This window comes from Topomyia yanbarensis, chromosome 3, assembly GCF_030247195.1.
Source record: "Topomyia yanbarensis strain Yona2022 chromosome 3, ASM3024719v1, whole genome shotgun sequence".
Lineage (NCBI taxonomy): Eukaryota > Metazoa > Arthropoda > Insecta > Diptera > Culicidae > Topomyia > Topomyia yanbarensis.
Window position 1 is genome coordinate 88,518,476 of NC_080672.1, and position 17,101 is coordinate 88,535,576.

General features: G+C 38.6%; 1 protein-coding gene across 1 annotated transcript in view; it reads right to left on the minus strand.

Moving 5' to 3' along the window:
- LOC131693693 (frizzled-like) overlaps nucleotides 1-17,101 on the minus strand; it is a 333,538-nt gene that overhangs the window by 155,243 nt on the left and 161,194 nt on the right. The gene's annotated exons all lie outside the window — the stretch shown is intronic.

Here is a 17,101-nt window from a genome sequence, read left to right on the forward strand (position 1 = left end):
TGACGAAGCTTTTTGTAGAACGTCTCTGAAAAAAACACAATGTTCGATGTTAACCGCCATTCAAAAACTACCCAACCGATTTTTTTTCAAATTTTGCATGCACATTCTATGTAAAAGATACCTAACCTACATTGAGTTTTCCAGATAATTGTAACTATCCAGTCCACGTTCTCAGAGAATTTTATTAACTCTCCGCAGTGTCGATTCTCTGGCTTAAACATAGGAACGCATAAGACATTTATAGTGTTGGATTTTTAAAGTGCTCTTAGCTTCGATTTCCGAGACAGGGAGTTATTTGCTTCGGCCATGCACCAGTACTTTAATAAGCTGTTATTTTTTGGTGTTCCTTGTAAGGACACTTTTTGGCCGTTACAAGGAAGGTCACGGACGAAAATTTTTCTTCTTTTCTGTAGTTTCTAAGCATACAGAAAAGATATCACTCCGTATGGATCATCACCCTAGTAACAATCGTAGTTTTATGACACTCTTGAAGGTTTTCTTAAAACCTAGATTACACTTGGAGTGTGCTATAAAGCTTCAATTGTTAGTTGGGCAGAGTCGCATTCGTTAGGTGACCTGGATGTAAAGATATTCCGGTTGTTGCTCTTTTTACCATTTCGCACTGTTTGTAAAGAAGGCATGCGAAGGATATCTTGTGGGCAGGCTTGTTATTTGCTCACACAATGTGCACAAAGAGCGAAATACACCGATGAAAAATAGAGCAGCACAAAACCACAAATAGAAACTTGAAAACGAAAAAGAGATAGATCGGTGCACCAAGAGCTGCACAATTTTGCGCAAAGAGCCACCTTGAAGAGCCACTTTTTGTGCCTCCCCTCACTGGCGAGCAGGTAGGAAGGCGAATCAAACTACAATTCAGATAAAGATTGATCGGAAGAACGCTTTTAAAATGTTGCCTTCTCTCCTTCCGTGCGCGTGGTACTTAGATTCACACTGAAGAGTCTTCATTTCTACTCTTTGAGGTGTGCAGCCATGGAGTAGAATTCACGTATGGGAGCAACACACATCAGAGTGTAGAGGTTTATTGTGAAAGAGAAGAGCGGTGGTTCGCATGAAACGTGCAAAGAGCGATTTTTATAATTCTCTTTATTTGCTCTGAGGTGCATTATATCCCTGTGCTTGTGGGCTTTCCCCACAGTAGTGATATTTGTTGATGTTCCTTCCGCAAAATCACTCACATGATTCTCGCCGCATTTTCCTAAAATCAAATTGCTATGCTAAGGTAGTTATATTTTTATGCTAGGCAAACTCGGCGAAAGTTACCCAATAATATTTTAAGTTCACATAAGTTCCTAGTCCTTTCAGCTATAAATCGCAATCGTTTGCAGTCTAGTATCTTGAAGCAGTGGGTCCTTAAACAGCAAACCCCAGAAGATCAACGCCGTCTATATCAACTTTTCATGCGGGCACGTATACGCGATAATTATTTGTTGAAACCCTTAGTCATCAATATCATTTGTCTACTTTAAGCTGAGAAGCTCATCTTTTAAATGTTTCGGTCACGACCAAACGTCATTCCGTAAGAGCTTTTAAAATCACTAAAAGGGTTAGAAGTTTAGGCAAATCCTTCGCAAGGGACGTCATATCGAGCTTGGAGAAGGTGAATGAGGAAAGGTGCCGTTTATAGCAGATCTTTGTTTGACGGACTCCAAGCCGCTGAATAGTACTTTTATCTTTTGTACTACCGGGGGAATCACCTATTCAATTAAAATAATGAGAAATAAAAATACTCCAATAATACGAAAACCTTGATGGTGAAAGAGTTCATTTTACGCAATTGTACTTTTGGCTTCAACTTACTATGAAAAATTCGAAAATAGAGAAAAATGTTCTCCCTGCGGAACTTCGGTGACACAGCAGAAAATGAAGAATAAAGCGTACGCCTGAACTACGAGTTGTACTGCCGCTATGCGCATAATTGTCCCATGTATATAGAGAATCCCGTAGATCATGGTACGTTTAACGGCAGTGTACTAAGTATACCAACATGCTGACATCGGAAGATCGATAAAACACGGCAGTTTACAGTAGGCTGGACATGTAGCGCGAACGCCGGAAGAGAAACCAACCAAAGTTATACTCAGCGGGTCCTTAGAAGAGGTTGTTGATTTCGAGACTATGTGTAATCGATAATGTGCGGCAGGTGTTCAAAGAGTCTGGAGAATTCTAGCTCACGATAGTATAGCCTATATAGTTCATGATTCGGAGCACTCTATTTGTTCGGTCACGATGCTGATAATGAACACCTGCATAACCTTTTTATTTACGAAAATAATTTATTTTCCTGTTAACTTCAATCTTGATTTCAGCAAAATTATGACCAATTCGTTTATCTGATCGTGAACTAATATTCATAAAATTAATGAGTATTATTCATACAGAAATATTGATAGGTGATTTTATATATAGGTACATAGAACATTGTTTGTGGCTCGATTATACAACGTGACCTGATTTATTATTCATTACATCTAAACATTACCTGTTTTTGGTGGTTGTGAATTAATTCACAAAATCAAAAGTCTTGAAACTTGGAATGACGCATTCCTATATCGTATTATATCAGTTAAAATTCATCATTCGTTGTCGTGAACTACAAACTACCTTCCTGACATAGGTCAGACAATTTTGCGAATGGTCCCAATATTTCATCCTGAACAATTTCGAAGAACGTATAATAGTACTCATAGATCAAATATTGCTTCGTATAGCGAGTCTTGATTCATGATTTACGAAAATTACCTTTAGTTGTTTTCGAAAGAGCCACCTTATCTCGCCATACACGGTAAGTGCGCTACTCGTGCTGCCTAGGCTATATTGCTCGAAAGCAGAGAAGCTGCATTGCTGAACATAATTCTCAAAAAGGGACTTTCTGAACGTATAAATCCACAGAACTATATTAGCGTTATATTAGCTTTATATTCGCTCTATAAGAGCATCAAATGCATATGTAAAGCATATATGCTTTAAAAATCCTTGAAAAATATTGGTTGTATATACGACTGTTGGATTTTTAATTATAAGATTTTTCGGCATGCAGTGGAAGGTTGAAAATTGTTTTATTATTATTCAGGTATTATAATAACTCGTTTCATTATCAAATAGTTATTTGTAGAACATGTCTGTGTTTTTTTGGTATTTTACCTCTAATGTAGAGCTCATTAATACCATACTGTGGTAAACAGTCGTTGGTATTGATCCCTAAATTTAGTATTACGCAGTTATTTTCTTCTGCTCGGGTAGAATACTGTGGATAGATTTTTACCTTCTCTCCTACGGAGAGGTAAAAATTTGTCCAAAGTATTCTAAAGACTGCATGCCGAAAAATCTTATACTTGAAAAATATATGTATATATAACTGGCCACAATGTTACATTTCGGCTTTGTCTCTATCCATTTGCAACATAATATAGAGCTTAATTGCATAGTAGATGATAAAATAGGGTTTTCATAAAATATTAATGCAAATGAATAACTAATATTATGCAATAAAATGTCAACAAAACGCAAAGAAAAATATCCAGTCGTGAGAAAGATCTCAATATCATAAACATGACTAACATTACTCGGCATGAAAAATCCGTTTGTAAATTCAAGAATCATCATCATGGTAATAGGAAATAAATTCGCGAAATTCGCGCTGAGCTCGCCACATTATGCACATTGTGATATAATCCCTAAAATCATTAGCATTAGTCACATAGCTTGCGTAAAAAATCTTATAGTAACAAAACCGTGCATCTCCTTAAACCATGAATACGAGTTAAGTTATTTCGTATGAAATATCGAGTGCAATTTCAAGAATGCAGCATCACGACAACTTTTGAAGGAGAGTCGGCTAGGCCAACTTTGAGGTTAAGTGTTTGCCTATGCAGTCTTCAAAAAACAATTTTGTCTTCATCCGATGTTTCGGTCCGTTTGGGACTTTTTTCAAGATCTCGATAATTTGTAATTTTGTAATTCGAAAACTGGACGACAATGCAAACATAAAAACTGCAACATTCTAGAAATCATTAACATGAGCCACACTACTAGGCCGGAAAAATTCAAAACTAAGTTCATGCACCACAATAGCATATAAAGAAATTCCAAAATCGTGACTAACTTTCTGAAATCATGAATATCGGTTAATTGCCTGTTGTTTTAGTCGATATTATTAATAAAATTCAGGTAACCTCCACATTAGACACTATAACAATAATACAACGAAACATATTCAGGAAAATATGACACAAAACAAGAATCCTTTTTGAATCTCTAACACGATTCTGGAAGAATAATTGAATTCGCGGTATAGGAGAAACAAGAATAGTTTTGATCCCATCCAAACATTCGAATGTTTTTTTGACTTGAACTAGTTTTATAGTATCATGAATAGTTTCATATATCCGCGATTAGTTACTAGTGATTTTCGTCACTTGGTCACAATTTTCGCACTTTACACTTTACGAAATCGAGATTTTTCATGAATTTATGAACAGATTTGTTCCCTGTAGTATTGAGGACAAATCCATTAAACTGCAGGTGTCGCCGAACTCGAACGGCCGTTTTCGAAGTTATTGGCATATTTTGGTTGCTGTATGGATCAAAATAGCTTCGATTAACACTGGTAGTACAATTGTCCGGGAGTCGGTTTAGCTTTCCGATTTCGTTGTCAGCATTCATATTATGGCAGGTATTATGGCCAGGTTGGCCCTCGCCAAGGGTGCCAACCCTAGGGGGCGCTAAAATCTTGGTCTGCTTTATAAAATAAGTGAGGTTAAGTCATAAAATAAGTCAGGATAGGTACACATGAAATTATTGTTTGAAAGTTGAACTGAAAAAGAAAGCCAAAGCAGACAGAAAAAAGGCGCATAACTGAGACTCTACGAAAAGCGCTAGAACACTACGCTGCGGTCCTGTTGGTCCAGAATAAAGAACGAACAAGACAAACACTTCAAATTTCCACAAAAATTGAGAAAATTATTGCAAACTTTTTCCGATCGTTTTCTCCGTTTTCTCCATAGGAACAAGGTGAACGGAAATGAGGTCATGGACAGTAAAGTAGGCCGCCTTTATAAAGCTGTAGCAAATATAGTGGAGTAAGCTAGATCAATTATCATCGAGAAGATAAACTTGTGCTGTACCATGAAAAATTAAGTCTCTTCGATGCTGGGAAGAGTTCCGCAATAACATAAAGTTGACGGTTCCCAACCTAGGTCCAACCAATCCTGCACTAAGCCGAATCTCTCGTTAAAATGTCATATGAAATTTATGGTATTCCTGAAAGCGTTAGAACCACTTTGTTTCTTCTGAATTGTCTTAGACCAGGTTGTGTTTGCTTCAGATTTTTGCAGAGCCTTTTCTTGTAGGTATATTTGGCGAGCTTTCAAGAGAGAGAAAAAAATTATTCTTGCAATGACCCATTTGCTTGTAATTAGTGTAATACTGCATGCATGACGCGCGGCACAAACCGCCGACCGCATAGACGATCCTTGTTGAAGAAGACGCGAAGCAGTCTCGCCAAAGGTCACCTGGTACTAGTTTGAAAGGACCATTTTGTCCCGTCCAGTGCGATTGCCACTCAAAATCTTCGCTCAGTGGAGCAAGAGGTCATTGAAACAGAGAATACCGGTATTTAGTAGACCCACGCATGATAAGTTCGAAAGTCTTGCCGCCAGTAACGTTATTTGTTAGCTTTACACAAAATATCACAATTGTGAACTTATCTAGGCGAACCTTTGAGATATCTGGCACATCGGAATATTTCTGCTGTTTGCGTAATATTAGACTACTTCGCGGACTATCTTTGATTCGAAAGAAGATCGAATTCCGTCGAATCCAGTTCCATGTGTTTGATTTTAAATGGGAGCTCGGAGTCTTTGGCGACGAAATTTGTTTGACATCTATTTTAGGAGTCTTTATTTATGCTCGGACCAAGAACCAGATACAAACTGAAAACTGAAGAATATGAAGGAACCCTACATTTATTAAATCATGACACTAGGTGTTGGAAGGCGGCAGAGGGAGCATCAGTTCAGAAGACTGTATGGGAAACAGGAATCCAGACCTCAACAGTATGAGCACCTCGAAAAAAGTCTCTTTACAAAATTTTAGCTCTATAGAAATGCATTAAATAACGGATCTTGAATCGTCTTGTAAAAAAATTATTATAAAAAAAGTTGCCTCTGTGGTACTTTTCATTTTTAAACTGAGATATTAAAAAAATCAAAAAAATATTTATTTTCGAATAGACACCAGATTTCGACATTTTTAAAGTCCTAAACCATTTGGCAAACAAACACAAATAAAAACTGTATTTCCAAACTCAAGTCCCATCTCAATTCAAAAAATTTCCTTGTATCATAAAAGCATTTTTTTCAACATTAATACGCCAAATCTCGACGCTTCATGACATTGTTTTTCGATTGCACTCAAATTTTGCATAGGGAATTTTTTTCGAGGTGCCATACTTTTGAGGTGTCCGGTTTGAAAATTCAGGATGACCATAAATATTGACACTCTACCGTATATCAAGTATACTGAGAAGACAATTTCAAGAACTTTGAACTGGTTAATGCTTGTGATTATATTTGAATTACCATGGCAAGGAGCGCCACAGCATTCCCATCTTTTTGCACAAGAAAGTGTACCAAATATGCTTTTATAATCTATTGCTGATTAAGTTTTTCACATACTGTTCGCTCCAGTTTTTAAGAAAATAAGTTGTACCAGTCATATATCGAGCGAAGATAGATGACCATATTAATTCTTTATTCAGACTTGTCTTTCAAATTATATCCCCATGACTTCTGTCTCTTCCTTCATATTCTACAGTTTTCATTTTGCGTCTGGCTCTAGGCCCGTGCATAAATGAACTCTCCTGAAATGACCCAAATGATTCTAAAATGGATGTCGAAGAAGATTCGTCATCAAACACACTGAGATTCTATTTAAAATCAAACACATTGAACTGGGTTCGACCGTATCCGATCTTTTTTCGGATCAAATTCCACAAGACGCAAAAATATTCAGCTGTGCCTGATATCTCGAAAGTTCGCTTAGATAAGCTTGTGTTATTCTGTCTAAAGCAAACTCATGACATTACTGGCGACAACGACTTCTATGAAGAACTAACGCGTTTACATACCCGCTCACAAAGTTGAGATCGATGGTGTAGTTATCGATTCGAACTTGGCATGCGTGGATCAACTACTGAAGACGGGATTGGCTGTTTTAAAGTCCTCTTGCTTCCGTGAGCGAAGATTTTGAATGACAATCGCACCGGATGGGACAAAATGGTGTGTTCCTCCAACCTAGTACCGGGTGACCTTTGGCGAGACTGCTTTGCCTCTTCTTCGACTAGGATCGTCTGCATGATCAGTAGTTTGTGCCGCGCGTCAAGCATACAGTATTGAACTAATTAAAAGCAACTCAACCTCAATTATTTTATAAAGCAGACCAAGATTTTAGCGCCCCCCTAAGGTTGGTGTGCTTGGCGGGGGCCAACCGCACGGTACGGCTCTGACGGTGTATAACAAAAAAAACAAATTTTCATCGAACGGGATAAATAGATCTATAAAATATCAGAAGGACAAAATGCTCAAATCCTTTCAAATCCGAATGAATCTAAATATTGTGACTATGCTACGAACGTAGGAACAATTAGGAACCGAGTGAAAACTAATCCAAAAGTTTTGATACCACAATGATTGTTTTACAACTGCTGAATATTCGTACCCGCTTTGCTGCATTCAACAAGCTCATTCCACCACCGTGATGTGTAGACAAGCCGACACAATTCTACAGTCCAGATAAAACCGTGGAAAAAACTATTCCCACCACTTTGCAACACCATTCGACCGAAGAGCGTCGCTTTGTCGAGCTCATGTGGAATTCCACTTTAACCAGTTTCCCGGCATGTTTGGCACTCTGCCAAAAGCCACCAGCACCGTAAGCCTAAAAGTGGAAATTTATGGAGATGGCGACCAGCAAAAAAAAGTACATTCATACGAGAGTCTCTATTTGTGAAAGACCTTTTGCGATTTGCCGAATCGCATATTTTTTTGTTCTGTGAATTGCATATCCGTGGTAGTCAGCCGAACCGGAACCGAAAAAATCTAGCCGACCGTGGCGACGATAGTGAAAATAACAAACGAGAACAGTACAAAAAATGTCGAATCTAGACTCTGGTGGTGACAAAGTTTCGGCCCCGTGACTGAGACAAATTCGACCGCACGAGCTAATCCGTGACTGGGCGAGCGGTGGTTCCGGTGTGGTGCTGTTGCTTCGAAATGGTGGTAAGCGACAATGTCGCGCGACCCGTTGACGGGCGGTATTTTAAGACAGTGCTAGTGTGACATCGAGATACATCTTCGGCATCAAAGCAAGGCTCATTCAGACAGCACCGACACATTATTCGCCTGAAATGGCTCGCGAGAAGATTTATGCACTTAATTAAAGTTATAAATGGAATTCAACATACATACGCTAATTGTAAGAAGTAGCGTTCTGGGCAACAACCAACTGGGTTCAAGCTGCGGGAAGCCGTAATCTGGGTACCAAATGCCATCTTGTTAAAATTATAAATTGTTTGTTGCCGTGGATTAGCCTTCATCCCTGGCTGCTAACGAAACTTCTCAAAACACTTTTTCATTCTGACTTTCCCGGCTGACCCTGGCGTTGTTGGGCTGCTGCTGCTGCGATGCCATTCGTTGTGATTCTAATGAGGTAAACTCGTCAACACGACGCTACTTAAGACCGGTTGCATCGTTAATTTGTTCGCTGAGCTTGCGCCGGTGTCATTCTGGATTTTGGTACTGGTCTTTTTTTCTTCTGCTTACTCTTCACCTGTATAAGACTAATTTAGTTCCAGAAATATAAATGCATCCGTTGGCGTAGTCATACTGTTTGCCGAGCGACGTGAGTCGTTGTCTTGTTAGTCACAGTTTCGTAAGACGGTTGGTTGAGTAGACACTCCACGGTTGGTTGATTGTCTGATTGATTGCACGTCTAGACATTCGTTGATTGAGTATGAAGAATCATTTGATGGACATTTTCATACGGATGTTTGTATGGTCTGGCGATGCAGAGAGTAAGATGTTCTTCGCATAAGCCACTCGTCGTATGTTCTCGAGCCTTAACCAGGGAGGATTACTAACATTCTGTAAGATCGTAGCACCAATCCTACCATTTTTATGTATACTAAAAATCGGCTACAAAGGCTGTCGAAACGGAAGGTCAACTTCCGCCGCAATAAAATATTGCTTTTGTTCGCATTTGAATACTTGAATTATACACTTAATAAAACCACATTCAATGATTGAAATATCGATTTACAGACACCTATTCAACCATTTGGTCCGTACTTCTTCGATCGGTGGTTCCGATTCGTACCGCATCGGACAAAGCATTGGATAGAATACCCTCGCTCACGGAACAATTTCACACCTTCAGCCCTAGCCCGCCATTAAAACCACTTTGCAATTATCATTAAACATACTTACCACGCACATCAATTATAGAGACATGCTTCATTATGTGCGTCGGCGCAATCATAAACCACACTGCCTACCTATCCATTATACTATTATGACTCTTACCGACGCATCGTTCCGCGGCGCGTCGGTATCATTGGCGGCATCTTTTCCCCGCGACTTTCTTCCTGGATGGATGGTGTAAAGTAACAATGTAGTGCTGCAGTGCTAGCAGCCAGCAGCTCTGCCTTTGGCTCTTTCGGCACGGCTGAATCATATAGTTATGCGAAGCTCAGTCAATTTTGTTCGCCAACCATTTATAGCGGTGCAGTGGGAAACCAGACACGGCCCGGGCCGTTCTTGTGGAACGCCGCTCTTCAGGAGATAGAATGATACTCGCAAGCGCACAGATCGGGCGATAATTTACGGCACAATAGAATGAATCATTATGCACTACCTTCTACTTGCTATTGAGCCGAGTCAAATAAACGAATTAAATAATAATACAAGTTCTTTGATTGATTCGCAATTGTAGCGGCTGAAGTTCAATGAACCACAGCTCACTCGCATGCCTATGCGTTTACCGAGGATATCGATTTCTAGTTTCCAATAGAGCTGATTTATTAACATTTATTTACTCATTTGCTTTTTCACCTACTTCACCTCTTGCAACGATACCATTTAGTGAAACAAAACGATAATTCTAGAACATGGTTGTTCGATTCAATCGTATGACGCTAGGTAGGTTAGAATCAAGCGCTGCGATAACTGGAGTATTACCCAACTCGTTTGTGAGGTTAGACTGTCTGAACTCCGGTTATGCACTATTTAATTTTATACTTAACATAGCGCTCGAATCTAAAAAATAGCCAAAGAGCTAAATTATCACCATGGAATCTCAAGGCTCTTTAAGTTTTGCGAATGGCATCAGCATCACTGACGGTTACCTCACGATTGAATGCAACGCCTAATCCAAGGGATAAATACATCAACTCTAGAAAAAATTTCACGATGAACACATTATTTTGTCTTTGAAATAAACTTACATATTAATTTTTGAGAAATAGTTCGTTTATTATAGAGGTAATTCACATTTTTTTTTCAATATCGAATTCCTTGAATCACGTAGATGTGTTTTCATACCCAGATATTCAAAATCGGTTTAATTTTGTCCCTAAAACACCAGTAGCAATACTCTGTATGAAAAGGTCTCCTTTTTAATTAGTGAAAATTAGTAAGGGAGGAATGATAATACAAAATGTTTAATATCTCCGCCGCTCGCGAACGGATTTTGACAATCTATAGCTTGTTAGAAAGGTATTTTCATAAGCTTTTTAATTCTATCTGGTTTGCGCGATGTGGTCGCTTTGTTTGAAAGTTATTTGCTTAAAACCTGTTTTGTTTTGACAAGATTACACATATCTCAGAAAGTGAAAGACATATCGAAAAACAAAAATAATAGTGTCAAATAGTAACAATAGGCCTTTCATTTGAAACTAGTCTCGTTAAGATCGGTTCAGTCATTGCTGAGTTAATTACATGACATTTTGTACATACATACATACACACACATACAGACATTCAATTTGTCGAGCTGAATCGATTGGTATATGAGACTCGGCCCTCCGGGTCTTGGTAAAAGTTTTCAAAGTTTGAGCGAATCCTATACATTTCTTTTGTAAGAAATGTAAAAATCGGATGGTCAGACCCGAAAATACATTCAAAACGTGTAGCTCCATATTGAGGACTGGGATGAGGAAGCCCATGCCAACGAAAAATTTCAGTTGTTCCACGAAGTATGAAATTTCATTTTCCAATTAAATTTTCAATAATTCACTATTGAATTTAGGTAAACAATATTTAGGTTAAGTATTATCGATTACCAAACAAATTTATTACTTAATACGTGTAGAACTGGGTTTTAAATACATAGAACAGGATAGATACTTAATAAACTGGGGAAACTTAATTTTAAGTCCAATAGCGCTTAGGACATGGTCTGAATTTTAAACATGAATTTTAAACTAAAAAGAACACCTGCTCAAACTGCTGCTGGGAGAGTAAGTGTAGTTTTACAATTTTCAGTTTTATATTATAGAACTGTCAAATTATGAATCTAGAATTGAATCACTCCCGAACGTGTCCTTAGGTCGTTACTTGACTCGAAATTTTTTTCCCCATTTTATTGAACCTGAGTCTATGTGCTGAATACTGAAAAAAGTTCCAAAGTTATTTCAAATGAAGCTACAAAGAGAATATTCCTACGACACAATTCGAAATAAAAACTAAATCAAAAAGTTCTGCTAGGAATGTGATTGTTTCCGTTCTAATTCCGCTTTGAAATTTACAAATAAAATACTACGCTGCTGAACATGCCCTAAGGATTTCGTTCAATATAAAATAATAATGCAAATCTGCGATAAAAACCAATCAGTGCTTCCTCTTGGTCAGATGCCATTACTTTTGGAATGACTACCAAGAATCGTTATAGATTATCTCGCAACTTCTTGAAAACAAATCAAAAGTAAAACTGCTCGAACATCACTCAGCCTTCTCGCCCAGCAAAATCTCCGATTAACCCCCGCCTTTCTGTAGGCGCAAATCCAGTTGAGTCTGCCCGTGCTTTAGGAATAACTACAGAAGCATGTTGTCAAATGCCTTAGTGATAAAAAACGCATCACATATATTTGATATATGAAACATGTGTGCCAATAGGCTCTTTACCATACGTACTTACCAACCGCGGAAAACATGGATTGACGCAACGTACACACAAGCATGAAATTATATTATATTTTTCAAACGCAAACACCCAAGCAGCACACACACGTCGCACTCTGCTGTATTGAACTCAATTCAAAACCACCCCATCCAACCCATTTTGCAAATCATCCCGTGACACCGTGCTGGTTACGGAATAATTCGTACACGGCATAGCTGTGTGCGATGCTACCGTTGTCGAAAATCCATAGCGTCTATCGCTCATTGCTGCGTTCAGACGCTATAGCATAAGAGCAAAAACTGATTCAAACATCCACGCGGCACCTCTTAAGTGCTTCTTATAAATTTTACCGATTTTCAATAGACTTCTTTTATTGCACAGATACTAAATTATTATCAATATTTAAGTTAGGCGTTTACGAATTGGCAGGTGTATAAATGATTAAAATTCATCTGTAATAGCCTAATTATAAGTGTGCAAACCTTACATAGTTTCGTTCCATAGGATACATTTTTTATCTTAGAACGTCACCTAGCCTCAGATAGTGGAGTAAGGCATTTTTAATCTCAAAACGACTAAGTTTCACATCACAAAAATGATTAATTTCAATACACCATGTTTAACACGTTTTCAAAATTAAACATATTGTAATGGCAATTTGAGAGATAATGAACCATTTAAAATCTTGAACTGCATACGCATATTAATATTCGTAGTTAGTAGTATATTGACAGAATTAGCACGTTGTAATCTGGCTTCATAGTTACATACCGTTGTTCTGAGGAAGAAGTCTGCCTTGGCCAAAAATGAGGAATGATGGAGTAGGTTGATCGCATATTCACTCTTCGAACTTCGTTGTTTACGCCAGCAAGAAATTCTTCGTACTTAGGGTGGTTAAGGTTGTTTTCGTAAACGAAACACTTCGCTATTTACAATTGCCTAAATATTTGAAGCGGTGCGATTCTCATTCGCAGTTTTCACGCAGAGAGTACTGTATGTCAGTAAATGCCATACTTTGTTGGCAAATTGGTAAACATTGTTACATTATACGGCAAGATCCGGCAAAGTTGCTGAAACAACTTTACAAAACAAGATTCCGGCTATCCGAAAAACATTCAATGTCTTCCGATCTTTTCCGATCCACAAATTCCATGCGAGTTGAAAATATTGATATTTCCACTTATTTGAGGTACACCAAAATGCTGTAGGGCCAAATACTATGTTTGGCAAAATGTATATCTATGAATATGTGCACAGGTATCTCTTTTCTACTCCCTTTTCCACTGACTAACTGCTCATGCATGGGAAAACAAATGTATTCACAAAGATCACCGCGAACATACTAGTTTTCGGAAGGATTTAGAAAATTGACCTCTGTGCCAAATTGTCTCAAAAACTAGTTATTTTCTATTTTTGGTTGATATTAAAGCATAATAACAGTAATAGCCGCAATAAATAGTTTTGGCCAGGATTCGACCCCAGTCACTCCTCTGTGCGTCGGTCAAAAAACAAATCGCAAGGTGCCCAAATGTAACTTTTCGGTATTTTGGCCCGCTCACTGATAATGCATTTCTTCATCGTTTCGAGGCCGGTGCATTTTTTCCTTCGGACCTGGCTCTCCAAAATGGCCCAGTGAGAATTATTCGCGTCAGGTGCATATGAGTGCCATTGTGTAGTCGTAATGAAATTCGAAACGTTGGTTTTCAGCCATTCTTGGTACACTCGCGCTTGTTATGATGGTACCGAGTCCTATTAAAACGTTCATGCTCTGCGACCGAAATGTTTGTTTGCTCACGGCCTCAAAGCAACCTCCAGAACATTTCACTGATAATATGTCGCCTTTGCTTTAACGCTATGCTCGATGAAAACGATTGTAGAGCTCCCATCTGTGGCGACAACACCCAAAACCATTATGTGTGGCGGGTGCCGCCTCCTGTTGGTCAACAAATGACTAAAATTCTCGCATACACGGTAGGTCAAGTGAAAGCCACCATCAATATGTGTGATCTATCATAAATGTGGGTACCATTTTAAAGGGGATGGTCGGGAGATGACGAAAATGAATGATTGAGGTCATTTTGAATCCAAGATAGCGGCTTCCAGTAACCACAAAACAGAGAAAAACATCGTCAATATATGGTGAGTAGATAACGGAAATTCGTGATAGAGCCAAGGATGCAAAATGCCTACCTTTTCTGCGGCTGTAATTTTTCTGCCTACATTTTCATTTCTCTTTCGACGCTGCTGTCGTTCGCTACTGCAGGATGCCCAGCACTGTACGGCAGTCTGTAAGCAAAGCAGTAACATGACAAAAAAATACTGCCCCCAGTACAGCCCCCAGACGCGAGCGGTACAGGTATTTCCCTATTTTAAACTTTTTAATATTTTTAATCTATTCAATATTTGTAATCACAAACGACGACAATGAATGCGGTTCGTTTACGCCACGACCGGCATCAACGCTTTCGTGTGCGGGCCTCTCCCTTTGACTATACAATGAATGTACTCGGTATGGCTACCGTTCTAGCAAGAACTGTAGCGATGCGTCGCTGTAGCGGGCTGTACGGCTTGTGCAAATGCAAATATACCCAAAAAAAGTTAGTTTACCGGTACCGTTGGCATCCTTGGATAGAGCTCATTTTGGTATTCAAGATGGCGGCTTCCGGTCACCAGCAAACAGTGAGAACGTAAATATGGATACAATTTGAAACGGGATGGTCTGGAGATGACGAAAATTGATTATTAAAACCAATTTGTGATCCAAGATGGCGACTTTTGGTCACTACAAAACAGTGAAAAAACACCATCATGATGTAAATTGGTGACCGAGACCTTTTTAAATTGAAAATGGCGCCTTCCGGTTACCACAAAACTACATATGGCTGTCGATTAAAATCGTTAGAAAAATCGCACCGTCGTAATGTAATGTATGATTACCAAAAAAATCATAACCATTTCAACCACGATCATCCTCAAGACTTAGCTTCTGAACAGCTCGTGACAAGGGCATTGGAGCATACCGTCAGGATACATTTTAAGGGGACACTCCAGAATACCTTCAGTAAAGACCTAGAAAATACTCATGTTAGAGAAATAACGGCAAACTATGACATTTTCAAACATATTTTGTCAGAAAATCTCCTGAATTTCTTTTCATCTGATAATGTGGGTTTTATACAGTGTGATAATCGAAAGTTGTTACTTTAAATTTAGAAATAACAAATTTCCGTCCACAACATACCAGCTATCTAAATTTTGAGTAATGTCTCAAGTATTGTGTGGTTATCAAAATTCGTGATTTAGATTGCATAGTGGATGGACTCAACACATTTCGTCAACTATTCAGGATCCCCCTTCAAAAACCACCCGAAAAGACCTAAAGTGATGACCCGTTTTCATCAGCTCTGCTTTTGGTGGATTTTTGATCCGGTTTTATTATACTAATGAATTTAACCAAATTTGTTGTTCATAAAGTATCAAAAAAATTTTACTTTTTAAAATTGGTCTGAATATCAATGTTACTTGGATTCCAAAAAGTAGTTTTATTTATTTGGATTTTTTTTGGTTTTATTATAAACTACAAAAAAATTAAATAAAGTGTGTTATTGAGGATTTTTGTCAAGATTGCCATGGTGTTTTACAGATACTGGAAGCAACCATATTGGATTTAGTCTCTATTACCGATTTCCTTTATCTAACCAACACCAACCAACAATTGGCACCATTATTGATGATTTTTAGAGCTCTGGTTACAAGAAACCCTTCTCTTCTCTGTCAAAATGGAGAAAATCGCCCATTTCCGCCATATATTTACTGACCATTCCCTTTCAAATGACACCAATACTGATGAAGCTTTTCACTGTTTTTTGGTACCAATAAAACGCCATCCTAGATCTCAAAATGGTGTTAATCATCAGTTTCTTTCATGCACTGATCACTCCTTTTCAAATGACACCCACGTTGATGATAATTTCAGATAACTTCATTTATTATAGCAGCTATCACCAATTTCCAAATGGAGTCATCTACTTTCTTCCTATACTGATAACTTGTCTTGAAATGGCATTCATAGCGGCAATATTCAGAAGCTAAATCCAAAAAGTCATACCTCTTGTCTGGCGTCTGGGAAAGCAGAATCCAAACAATTCCTTTGATTCGAGGACCAAGCGCCTGCTTGGCTACCCGAGACATCACTCAGAATCAGGATTTTGTTCCGTCCAGTGCGATTACCATACGAAATACTTGCTCACTGGAGCAAGGAGTTCTTGATCAGACGTTTCCGAGCTTTTGAATTGAGCAGAACGATTTCCTTTTACTGCGGTGTTCAATTTCAGTGTTTGAGTGAAGGTCAGCCTTTGTTTTGTTTGCCGCCGTTCTGATGATGTTGGCAGTAAGTCCAGTACATTGTACTCGCTGGAGCAGAACAATCGTCGTTAGCAAAGATAAACAAAAGATTTGTTTTCCTTTTTTTCCTTTGCACATCTCCCTTGAATAAAAAAAATGCATTCCCGTTTATACAATGTTCTTCCCTCGTGCTTAACCCTCCGGAAGTTGCGCTTATGGCCCACTGAACGAGCAGCCGGTGGTGTCCTAAGATTTCGCTAGATTTTCAGAGCAGTGTGCACTCAGTGCACTAGCGCGACTGCCGGAAGGTTAAAGGGACCAGTGTAAAATATCAACTGATAACAATATGGAAGGCCTTGATTCAAGTAATTCTCGCATTGCTCCTCGTATAAAGCAATTCCCAGTAGATTTCTCTGAACCATGGGTAGTGTATTTTCAGACCGGGAAGAAACCGGTTAATATATTGAAACTTTATCGAGATCTGACTACTGAGTACCTGACTATAACTCAGAACACACGTGTTCTAGAAAACAAGATAAGTGCTATAAATAAATAAGAT